Raw genomic sequence first — 12,301 nt, 5'->3', positions numbered from 1 at the left:
AAAACAATACCTACTGTCAGTAGTATGGAGTGGATCAGTCTAGAAGACTCCATGGCAGCTCTGTGTTAACATTGAACAATCAGCACACACCCTGACTCACACATGCACGCCCACCTCACCCCTCTTTTCCCCCCTCGGCACTGCTGACCACTCTTCCCTTTCCTTCTGTAGCTTTTCCCTTTTCCACCACAACACAGGCACTGAAAAAGGCTGAACAGGGATGACAACAGTGGGTGGGACTGTGAACTGAAAGTGCCTCCTATTTCTAGTGCTGTTTACAAGCACAAGATGACCCTCCTACTGCTGCGTTCTGATTGGCTGGGAAACTTAAAACTAACAGCGAGGAGGGATTGCATCACAGACCAACAATTCGTGCTAGCCAGAGGGAGTGAGAAGCAAAGATTGAAACCGACAAGAAGAAGAAAAGTTCAACAGTCAAGGCTGGAAACGCAACAATCTGAATCAAGGAATGTATTCCATATAAAGTCTTGATCTGCTTTGTAATTTATTTATTTTTGAATGTACACGTTAAAAACTATGATGATTTGGCACAGAATCAGGGTCAGCTCTTGAATGAAGCTTGATCCTAATAAGGAACGGAAAGCTGCCAGGTGACAATCATCTGGCCTCCAGTTACAGTTATGAAAAAATGAATCATTACATAGCCAGCAAACACACATGCTCTCACACACATAGGGCAGCCAAATAAAACATTGAGTTACATAACCCATGATGTCACCTTTGAAAAAAAACTTTTCAAAATAGGAATTTGAGACATATGCCTCTCCACCTATCATTATAGTATCAATTTACACATGCAGGGATTAAGAAAAGATCCTTAATATGGTAAAGGGGATTATCATTTTGAATTTAAGTATATCATATGTTGTCACAGGATTATTTCACACCTGATCCCTTAAACGCCCAATTTTTATGAAGTGGACAGAGTTCAATCTGGTGCAGGAGGTGACAATTCTCGGAGACAAACATTAATCTGCAGTTAATCTGTACGGATTGAGTCCAGTCGTCTCTACTCCCTCACTTCCGGCTCTGCTTCCTCCACGCCCACACACACCTTTCCAAAACGCAATCATCCTAAATTCACAGGCCAGACTGCTGTGGTTGGTGTAACAGGAAGTAGAGGATAAGAGGATGAAAATACCACTCAGAAAATGACACATACCCAGTACTTGTGGCATTGTTTCACATGTTTAACTTGATAGTGTGTGTGTGTTGCAAGTTGACAGGGGCGTAGCAAAAAATACTGGGCCCTGTAGAAAAGCTTTTTCTATGGGCCACTACCCACATCCATAGCTCTTTGTTCTAGTATCTTTTTGGGCCCTCCTCACCTGAAAGCCCTGATACTCAGTCCCTTTTCACCCCCAGTCACGTGTTTACGCCCCTGCCAGTTGATGGAAGAACCTAATAGGATGTCTCGTTATCACGCTCCACAGTATTTAGAGAGAGGGTATCTGCCACAACCAATATACCCAATGCAGCACTTCTGCTTGGGCAGCTGTATGAAAAGACTGTTGTCAACCCTGCAGTGAGCACTCCTCAACATTATTGGTTTAGCGCGGTGGTTTCTGCTGAAACAACAGATTTATCACACTATAAACTCCTGCAGTTATTAAACGAGAGGAAGAAGAACCCCCAGCACCCACAATGAGTCTCCTAAAGCTAGCACACACATTATAATGGGAGTACTGCTTGAATGAAAAGACTATAGATAAAGAAGAGATAAAATGAGACCAAATGTAATTACGTGTGTTTTTTTTAAAAAGAATTTGGCTTCAAGGCTCCAACTGTATGTAGTTATATAAGCAGCAAGTCCATGTAATGCTTTGAGAAGAACTTTAACGTGAGCTAAAAGGTAGAAACAAACCCAGTGCAACAGTTAACTCTGTGCTTTGTGCAATATCAACAGTCAAAAGAAACCGTTCTGCCCCAGGGTTGGTAAGAGGCAGAACAATAACAGTAATGATAGTGATAGTGACAACAGTTGTGAAAAATCCACACCCACTTCAGGCAGTGCTCAAATAATAAATAAGACATAATCAATTTTCACATTTCTTTCATGTTGTATGGGATTTTTTGAGGGACTCTGGGCTTACATTTTGTATTGTTCTGTAAGTGCCTTTTAGTCCAAATAATGTGACGAGAAAGGTTCTGTAAGAGTAAGGCTTAGTTAAATTTTTGATTGCTAAACGACACTGGTCACAACTGAAGCCACATCTCGAACTACATTCTACAGTACCAACAATCTCCTGAGCCAAACAGTTCACATCATCTGAAAAAATCATTCCAAGCAACATAACTCTTTACACATGTCTAAAACAGTCAGTGCAGCCGAACGCTATGGACAATACTCACTAAGATAACACGTTTATTCTATAATAATTTCTACACACTGAGAGTGGAAACAGTAGCATCAAACCCATACGGAACATGCTAATTTTTCATCTTTACAGTTTAAATAATTACACTAATCCATAATTTCTGTAAGAAAATAGGGACATTTAAGAGGGTCTGAGAGCGTGATTGCCCAGACCGGAGCGTCACTTTTAACTTGCATGATGTTTGGTCTAAAATTCCAGAAGTATCCTGCACTCCAGACCATCAGCAGATTCACTACAATTTCATTAATGGGCCATGTCTCACCCCTGTGAAAATGCACCACATGAAGGTAATTTACAGCCCTTCGTGCACTTTCTGCCCACTGAAAGCCTAAGGTACATATCTCCACATGATCTGGGATTGCTCTCCTGTTGGTCAGTTCTGGAACAATATTGCATCCAAAAAATCTGCCTTGATTAATGTTACTGTACCTATTACTACATGTGTTTTGATTCTGAATGATTTGGCAGCCTTTCAGCTCTCTAACATTCCTAAACTTGCTGTTTTTGCTGGACTCACAGCGGCTAAGAAAATGATTGCAACAAGTTGGAAACAACCTCACGATCTGTTCTCCCAAACGTGGACCCTTTTCTTTCTGGATGTTGTGTATTTGGAGCTATCTATGGCCCGCGTAAATGGAGCGCCACAGGACACACTGGATATTGAAGTCCATGTTGTAGACTTTTGTTTTTGCCCCTTTGCTGCTGTCTGTTTGGTCCTGTGTGTCTTATGTCCGTCTCTCTGTCAACGTCTGTCAAATAGAAATATTTGATCACAAAAAAGGGAAATTGTTTTCTTTACTTTCTTCTATTTTTATATTTTTTACAAGTTTTGTTATCAAATAATTGGATGCCATGAACATCATCTCTAAATACAAATGACTGTGGTGTTCCCATTGCCGCCATTACTTCTTGAAACACAGTAAGTGTGCCTTTTTTTTAAAGGATGTGTTTTTCACCTTTTCCCAGCTGTGTTTGTAACGTCATACATCTTACGTGGACATATTGGTATCTTTGCTCTTTTATCTGTTTCTCTAAAACGGTATCATTGTTTCATTCTTATTTGGTGTTTCTTTATTTTCAAATAATGCTTTATGAGCTCTCTCTATATACTGTATATACAGTATGTGTTCACTAACAAGTCTAAAACGAACCATTGCAAATGGCAGTGTTTGATAGGCACCGGGCTGACATCCGCACTGTTTTGAATGTGTGGTTAACAGTTGTGACATCAATGTGTCAGCATTTGAACAAAGTGCTGTAAATCCACAGTGTTGTGCAAGTTGTGGTTGAAGCCATGGGATGAGGTTGTAGAGTTTTAAAAACTGTGTTTAAGCAATGAAAAACAAACTAGAGTTTGGTCCACATGAAGGGCTGCTGTGCAGACTGTAGTTAGAGTTTTGCACGTTACTTCAGTTGTGCCTACTGTCATCTAGCAATCGGGAAAATTGTATTGTTTGACACGATCCCTCTCTCTCACTCACACACACACACACACACACACACACACAGCTGTTTCAATCTCATACTATGGCCCACCTCTCCCTTTCTTTGCCTTCCTTGCCTGCTGCTCAAGTTATACACATGACATACAAAAACACACAAATCTCACTTTTAGGCTCTAAGCTTTAATTTTGTCCTCACAAACACAGAGGCACAATAATACACACCCAGAGATACTAGATGGCGTGCATGGACCGGCCTGTGTGACCGTTGCTAGCATGCGTGGCAAGCCTCCATTCTCCTGCACTGTCCAGTCTTAAGCCTCCACGTACATATACATCTATATATAGAGCTATCAGTTCTCATCCCCTTCACACCACAGCCAGGCACGTGCTCTGAGCTGCACACACACTGCAAAAAAGAGCAAGGATTTTCAGATGACCAGCAAAGCAATGATTCAGAAATCCTCAAGGGGGAACCACATGCATTTTAATGTGTCCAAAACATGTAATCCACATGTTACATATCTAAAATTTGTTTGTGCAAAATGTCACTCGTTCATGTATGCTTACTATACATTAACATCTGAGCAAACAAACTGAGCATTGCCATCTTATCCTTAGGTGTACTGGGTTTTTAATGGTTGCCAGTATGTGTGATTATAACGTTTAGAATGAAAAAACAAGATAAAATTAGATAAATGTGCAAATACATCATAAATGCATCACACACAGTAAAGGGCTATATTGAGATTTGAGACTATGCACACACTAGGCAAGGCAACGCAGCTTTATTTGTATAGCACATTTCAGCAACAAGTCAATTCAAAGTGCTTTCCATAAAGTATTGTAAAAAAAAAAAAAGGCTTATTTTTGGCAGCTCATAGTAAACACACAGGTCTGTCGTGCATGCAAATCACAGATTGAAAAGAAAATACAGATGCTTCCTTTCAATTGCTGTGGTAGCTACACAGCTGTCTTTACACCACAGCAGGCCTCGGGGAAAGCAGGTGTGCGTGAGCATGAATTGTGTGCCGAGTGCTTCACTTCACACAAATAATATCCTTTACTTTACAACCATACAAAACAGACCGGCAGAGGAAAAAGGACTCATATTCTTTAATACAAAAAGCGAAAAGAATCAAATTCAAATCAACAAATCATTCCCTAAAACATTCCTTATGCTACTCTTGTTTGTATCATTTATTATCATCAGACATTTACATCTGGTCCTTGTATAAGAGAAAAGGGAATCACAGCCCCACAATTTGAACACGCTATACTTTGTGAAGTCATCACATTTTGCATGTAAAACCTGCAAAGTAATTAGTTGCTACAACCTTACTGTAAATCTTGTAGATGAAAGATGTTCAAAGCTGTAAGTAAAAGTGTCTCACAAAACAGAAATAATTACATCAAGCTTATTTTTAAATTCCCTACACCTCTGAAATAAACTACATAATCTGGGACCACTTCAATCATTAAACCATTTCATCTTCCCTCATTTTCCCTATGTTGCAAACAGAACTTCATCGAGGGATTGTTGACAAAAGTCAGAACAGAATTAGCATGGGCAGTTAGCAGCCTGTAAATCCACAGTATAAACATTGAAAACAAACAGAATATAATCCACATTTCAAAGTGTATATTCAAATGTTTTGAAGTTAAACACATTCAAAGGGAATATTACATGATGCACAGATTCTTCAAGCTCTTTCTTATCGTGCTGAACCCTCTACCAAGCCAAGCAGAGAGAATTATGTCAGTGAAAGAGGAGCATGTGCCACAGGGTAGAGGAGCTTATGAAAAAATGTGTTTCTTTAAATAACTGAGGGAAGTGACGCCCTGAGCTAAACATATATTAACATATAACTAAAACAGCTAGTTCTGTGTCACATGGCGAACGACAATGATGTTTAAGTAAAGACAAAGACGCCCCAAGTCATTGTGTTAGTGTTAATAAATCTAGGTTCCAACAGTATGTAGGAAGTTTAGATGTTTGTCATTATGTTGGTGCTTTTTTAGAAAAGAAAGATCCAAAATATAGTTTATGTAAGAGCCAAATATCCAGAACACGAATCACAACAGAAGAAAGAAAGCACTTAGCCATGAACACTTTGCCCACTGTCCTTTACATCACACATGCACAAAAATCAAGCATGGTGAAGGTCAAAGTTTTTTAAAAAAAGTGTGTGACATGATGTGGAGTTTTGGTTTTTCTTTTTATGCCCCTCATTACAAAAAGACATCATGTAAAACCCTGTCATTGAATCAAATATGTGCATTACAGCTTTGATTCCTAACAGGGTGGAAATTCATTTATTTAAGGGGATTAGAAATTCCATCATTTGTTCACCTCGCAGACAGGTCAGCGGATTTGTAGTCTTACTTTGCCAAATTCTCCACACGTCGTGGTTTATTGGCATTTCTTTAAACCAATCACAATTGTCATGCGCGGTGCCAAGTGCCGGACGGAGCCTCTGTAAAATAATCGTGCAAGAGAAAACTCAGATTGAACAGATAGTCTAGCTAGATGTCTCAATTTACAATGCAGAGACCTGAGGAGCAGTTAACCACAGTCCTCGTAAATCTCCCGGAGTTTAAAATTTCAACAAAAAAGAAAGGGGAAGGAAACAAACATCGGCAAAAATACATGCATCCGGTGGAATTTCCTGCGGTACTGGAGCAATCCCGGAAGTGGAACATCAAGCATATAGAATAGCGGATTTGTGATACACACTTCTATTAACCAATGAACATGAACCAGGAGAACTACTGTAGTTAGCATGGCCTGAACAACACTCCTGGTGGACAAAATAACAGAAACTCCTTAACATTACCATAGAGTTGAATCAATACCTCTCCGATGCCATCTGGACCCAAACTGAACACTTAAAGCTTCAACAAGGTAGTGTTTTTGACTGTATTGCACTGGAAGTGTTTCTTCTATCTAAAAAGAAGAAAATCACATACTGACCATACATTTGTGATTTGAAATTCTATGTTGCTTGTCTTCCAGTCAGTACGCTTGAAACACCAGATTGCTGCTAGCAGAGCAGAAAAACAGGGAGGCCTGTCTGCTGACTAACACAATACAAGACACACTTTTATCTTGTATAATCTTCTGGCAAGGGTGATGTAGTGGATGACAAATGTCGTGGAGTGGTACCTACTCTTTGCTGTCCACTCACACAGAGGGAATGACTGACATAAGCACTGCTAAAATTATCAGCTCGCCTGATCTGAGCCAAGCTGGGCAGGAATGTGTCACAGGAACTGCCTGTGTCAGCATATTAACACACGGCTCACACTTCAGCACAGAAGCACACGTAAACACACACAGATACAAGCAGGTGTACACAACAGAAGAAAATAATGAACACATAAAATCAGGATTTCCCATCACACAAATACTGACAGAATTAGATAGAGGGCATATCAAATCTGTTGCTTTTTTTGTTTGCCTGACTGCATTTCTAATCTTAGGAAAGAGAGGGATACAGGAGAACTCTTTATGTTCATGGTGATCATTTTTCATTCAAACAAAAACAAACATTCAGTGGAAATGCTGAGATCCAAACAGGCCTGCTTGACATGCATACAGTGCATAAGAGGGCGGGTGTGTGCCCTTTAAGAAGACCTTAACCAACACATGACTGCTTCCCTGATTACGATCAAGACAGTGAACATCAATAGTACATTGTTGTATTGTACAGATCAGCGAGTGTAACTAATCTGTCCTTTGGTTGAATTTATGTAGAACAATAGCCTGACATTTAGTGTGTCAAAGTCAACTGCTTGTGTTATATAATTCCAATTGTGATGCTTCTATCTTGGATCTTTAAATCAGAGCATAGAAAGAACGAAGCATTAATACACAAATCTCTGTATTACTTTAAAGGTCAGAATTGCAAACATGGATGGAGAACAGCCAACGGGCAGTTTCTATATGACCAAAAATGCTTTCTTAAAATCTCTCTGAAACACTCATTTGAAAACAACAGAGGGCCACAGTGGCAAAATGATTTAAAAAAAAAAGAAAACATGCCACATATATGACCTTTTTAGGGCATTCCGTTTAACTGTAAAATCAAAGCAATTTCCCTTTTACAAACTGAATTAATAAATGGACAATAGTTTCTTTATACCTGATGTTGTATGAAATGCTCAAGAAATGGCACAATATGGCCAGTGCTAATACTGAGCGTCCCTGAGGGATCTATCTAAATATATCCAACATGACTGCATCTCTCAGCTCAGTCACTAAGCCTTCACCACATGGCTCTCTCCATCACAATACAAAGGGAATATGGTTGAACATGCTTTGGAAAATTTGCATGCCAACAGCCAAAGCCCACTAATGCCCTCATATTTATTTCACACATAAATACTTAATAATTAGCATAAATCAAAGCACTTATTTTACAACCAAACAAGGGACAAAATTCCACGTGTGATGTTGCTGTCAGAAAACAACTGTGCCTGCAGAACCAAAGAACAGGGGGTTTTGCCCCAGAGGAAAAAATATAATTCCGCTACCAAGTGAAGTATGTATGCACAGGAATAAAGTAAAAACTGTATGCAAAATAAGACACTTAATACTATGCACATAAAAATTACCAAATTTGAGACCTATTTAATATAGAATAAATAAGCTGTTAACCCAAACAATTTTCTTATTGGCCACTTTTAACGATGCAGTCTGAGTTTGGCATCTGTGGAATCTAACTAACTGAGTAGGCTAATGTTATAGCTGAGTCTATCATGGTATTTTGGAAGTTTGGAAAAATCTATAAAAAAAGAAATACAGTAAAATGAAAGAATCATTAAAGCCACTTTGGCCACAGGTTTTCTCTTACAGAATCCTCAGCTAAAGCTGTTACACATAGAAATAACATTTTCCTTCTCTCTATATCAATCACGGGAACTCCTCTACGTAGCTTTTAGGTTTTACTTATACTTCACAAAGTTGAAACTTAAAATTAATAAGTTTGAGCTGTACTTGTTTGACACTGTACCAAAGTTAAAATTTGTCATGAAGGCTAAACATAGACTTACACAAACATTTGCTTGACAGTTCAGAGTAGAGGAGAAATTCTGTTGCCATTACCCATGGCAACACAATCACCTAAGGGCTAATCAATTCTGCGAGGAGTATGAAGGGAGTACCACAGTGTCACACTCTCACACTCACGTACGCACGTACACACGCACGCACACACACACACACACACACACACACACACACACACACACAAACACACACACACACACTTAGAGATTACAATTGTCACAACAAACTGGTTTATTACTGTTGGAGTAGGATCATTTTTCATGGTGCTAGACATCTCTTATCTCTCATTAATATACAGAAAGATGTAACTCCAGAAACATAAAACATGGTTACAGCACGTCGGGACAGACATTTGTACAGCACAGCGATATGGACTAGACAGATTTGGACAACTAAAACAACAAAACAGTTACATAAGGACACAGACATTTATACAAGACATCAGCTGGGCTAGACAAATACGGACAGTGCAAACAAGGCTTGGCCAAATAGATGAGCAAATGTGTGCAAGTGTAACTGTTAAGAAGGAGCTGTATGCCTTTTTGAAATATGTGATGGATGATAGTGTTCTGATGTGATGCAGAACGTCATTCCAAATCGTGGTGTATGTATAGAAAAAAGATTTCTGACCAAAGTTGTTTTTATATGGAGGAACTGGAATAAGTGCCTGCGAGACTGACCCAGTAAGGCATCCTGGTCTCATGTGTGTCGGAAGAAGTGCAGTAAGTGCTGGTAAGGGGGCATTTTCAATCTGAAAATAAAATGCAATTTCGCGGCTGTTTACAAAGTTTTTTTTAAGTCAAAGAACGTGCAAGTGCAATGAAATGGTTAGACCACTTAGCATGTGCATCAAGTAAACTGATAATCCATGCATAGTGACAATAACAACTTCAACACCTATGGCAGTAATGACACAAAAGGGGCAAAAAATCCTGTACTTAACAGTATTGGTGACCATTCAGTTAATGATTGAGTGGAAGTTTACATATCTCTTCGCCTGACTCTCATCCCGCCCATGCAGCTCCGGTGACATTCCTCCCATGCCTGCTGGACATTCCAGTCTCCACTTCCCCCCACAGCGACCAGAGGTGTCCCTACATCACTATTTCACCTCTTTGTTTAAATGTCCTTGATCAATATCCCATTCCTTCTACACATTCATTTCCAAGAGTTGTCATAATCTACTGGGTCCGTCAGTGTCTTATCTTGTTTGAGTTCTACTCAAAGCATATGCTTGATGACAAAGTAAGGTTCCTGCTCACGACGTCATCAACGGTATCTTCAGATTACAGCATGAGAACAAAGTTTAAAGCATTCGAGAGATTAGGTTTAAAACTCCTAAAACCCATTTTACTGACAGAGTAAAGGCAAACTTCACCAAGTAAAACAGTATTGCTTTAAGCTTGATGTCAATGCATTATTGATACTACCCAAGGAGTTCTAAAAGGTTGTTCTGGGACAGGTTGTGGAAACTGCATTGTGTGCTTCCATTTCATCTCTAATCACAGTTAACATATACTCAATGCAAACAGTAAAAGCTTTTTAAAAACATACTGTATCAAGCCACAAATCATTATTTTCCCCCAGTGTGCAGTCACATTATCACCAAACCACCTATCCAGCACAGATAACCGCAGCCTATCTATTTCCCCACTCACCTATAATCACAGTCTGGTCAGCCTCCCAGAGAGTGTCTCACATACAAGCAGCAAATATTGCTGCACATTACAAACCCTTAGGCCAGCAAATGGCCTGCGGCATTAGTTTGCATACAGACAACATTGGGTGTATGCGTCCAACAGGAGAGAGTGATAGAGCGGAGAGAGGGAGACTTGAGGGAAAAAAAGGCTTGTACCCTCTGCCAAGGGGAGAAGGATGTAAGAGGGAAATAGTGGAGGTGAAGATGAAGGAATGAGTGCTGGCACACAGTGGGGATGACATGAAAGACAGAAGATTTACTTACACCAGGTTCCTTACAGATGAAGGAAAAGGTACAATGAAGATTCAGCGCACTCTCCTCCACAGGGAATGGTATCCTTCCACAAAGCCTGACATCGCCGCAGCCAAAAGCACCTCACACAGTAGGGGTTGTGTATATGTATGAGTGTGGTCAGGGTATAGCTTTAACGCATGTATGTGTGTGCTAGCGGGAGGGAGAGTGACTAAGAGAGAGAGAGATAGAGAGAGAGACAGAGAGAGGGGCTCTTAGGGAGGCAAGAGATACAGAGAGATTGTACAAGCTGACTGGCTGGTGTGAAAATGGGAGGGGGCTGGATGGACCAATAGTGTAAGGGATGAGCAGAGTGAAAGAGAGATGGCAACAAAGAGATATCACATTAACTCAATGCCTGCCCTCTCTCCTTTACTTCTCCTGTCTTTCTATGTCTTTTTTTGTTGTTGTTGTATGTAACGAGAATAAGAAAAGCTTAAACTGTCAAACAGAAATAGGTGTTGCTTGACATGAGAGAATAGGGGTCTGATAAACAAAAAAAGGCAGTCTATCACTCTTTCTCTCTTATACACTCACAGCGTGTAGGTGCATGGTAGCATGGTGGCTGAGGTGGAAGAACAGAGAGGCATTCCAAAAATCCTTCTGGGAACTGGAATAATTGACAGCTAACAAGATAAATGTGCAGCTTACAGGGGAGATACAATGGCTGATTGAGTTGAGTAAGAAAAGAGAGAGAAAAAGAAAGGGAGTGCATTAAATAGGGAAAGCATATAAGTGTTTAGGGACACAGGGTTCAAGTTCTTCTCAAGGGTAACCCACAATGTTGTTAAGTTTGTGTCATTGAGATCTGGGGGCAATGGAGAAAACACAGTGGTAAATATGGGATGTAACAGTGAAGTGTATGGGCAGGAAAATTGTAATAATGGGTTTTCAAATCTCTGTTGGTTTATAGGCAGAGGAGGCATGAGCACTGTCCTCCTTACAAGTGGGCCTGTGTGCATGCGCAAGGGGGTGGGGACCATACCAACTTCCCAGGATTTTACCGCGGGAGCACCATGTTGCCATGGAGACTGCATCCAGTGCAGCAGAACACACAGATGGCTTCTCTCTCTCTCTCTCTCTCTCTCTCTCTCTCTATCTCTCTCTCTCCCTCTCCCTCTCTCTCTCTCTCTCTTTCTCTCTCTCTCTCTCTCTCTGTCTCTCTCTCTCTTTCTCTGAAAAAGTCCAGTTAGCGTCTCATCCCTGACCAGCAAATCATAAAAGCTGGTCTCTGTACAGGTTTAGAAAACCCTCCAGGTATAGACAAGCTTTTGACTAAGCATGCAGACATTTATTTGTTGACTGAAGAGAATAGGCCAAATACTGCAAGAAGAAAAAATATAGTTCAGCACATATTTTTTGAATACACTATAACTAAAGAAATTCTATAGAGTACACG

General features: G+C 40.1%; 1 protein-coding gene across 5 annotated transcripts in view; it reads right to left on the bottom strand.

Annotated features, from left to right (window-relative positions):
- The window catches only part of trim3b (tripartite motif containing 3b), a 29,399-nt gene that overhangs the window by 15,732 nt on the left and 1,366 nt on the right, over positions 1-12,301 (bottom strand). For 2 of the 5 annotated variants that reach the window (XM_034889975.1, XM_034889979.1), the window contains exon 1: positions 15-252. The exons of 1 other annotated variant lie outside the window; for it this stretch is intronic. The gene's annotated coding sequence lies outside the window, so the exon portion shown is untranslated. Of the gene's footprint in view, positions 1-10; positions 253-10,875; positions 11,072-12,301 lie in introns of those variants that run through there. 2 more of the 5 variants (XM_034889976.1, XM_034889978.1) reach the window with 2 other exon arrangements.

This window comes from Etheostoma cragini, chromosome 13 (assembly GCF_013103735.1).
Source record: "Etheostoma cragini isolate CJK2018 chromosome 13, CSU_Ecrag_1.0, whole genome shotgun sequence".
NCBI classification, from domain to species: domain Eukaryota; kingdom Metazoa; phylum Chordata; class Actinopteri; order Perciformes; family Percidae; genus Etheostoma; species Etheostoma cragini.
This window is presented reverse-complemented; position numbering and strand designations above follow the sequence as displayed.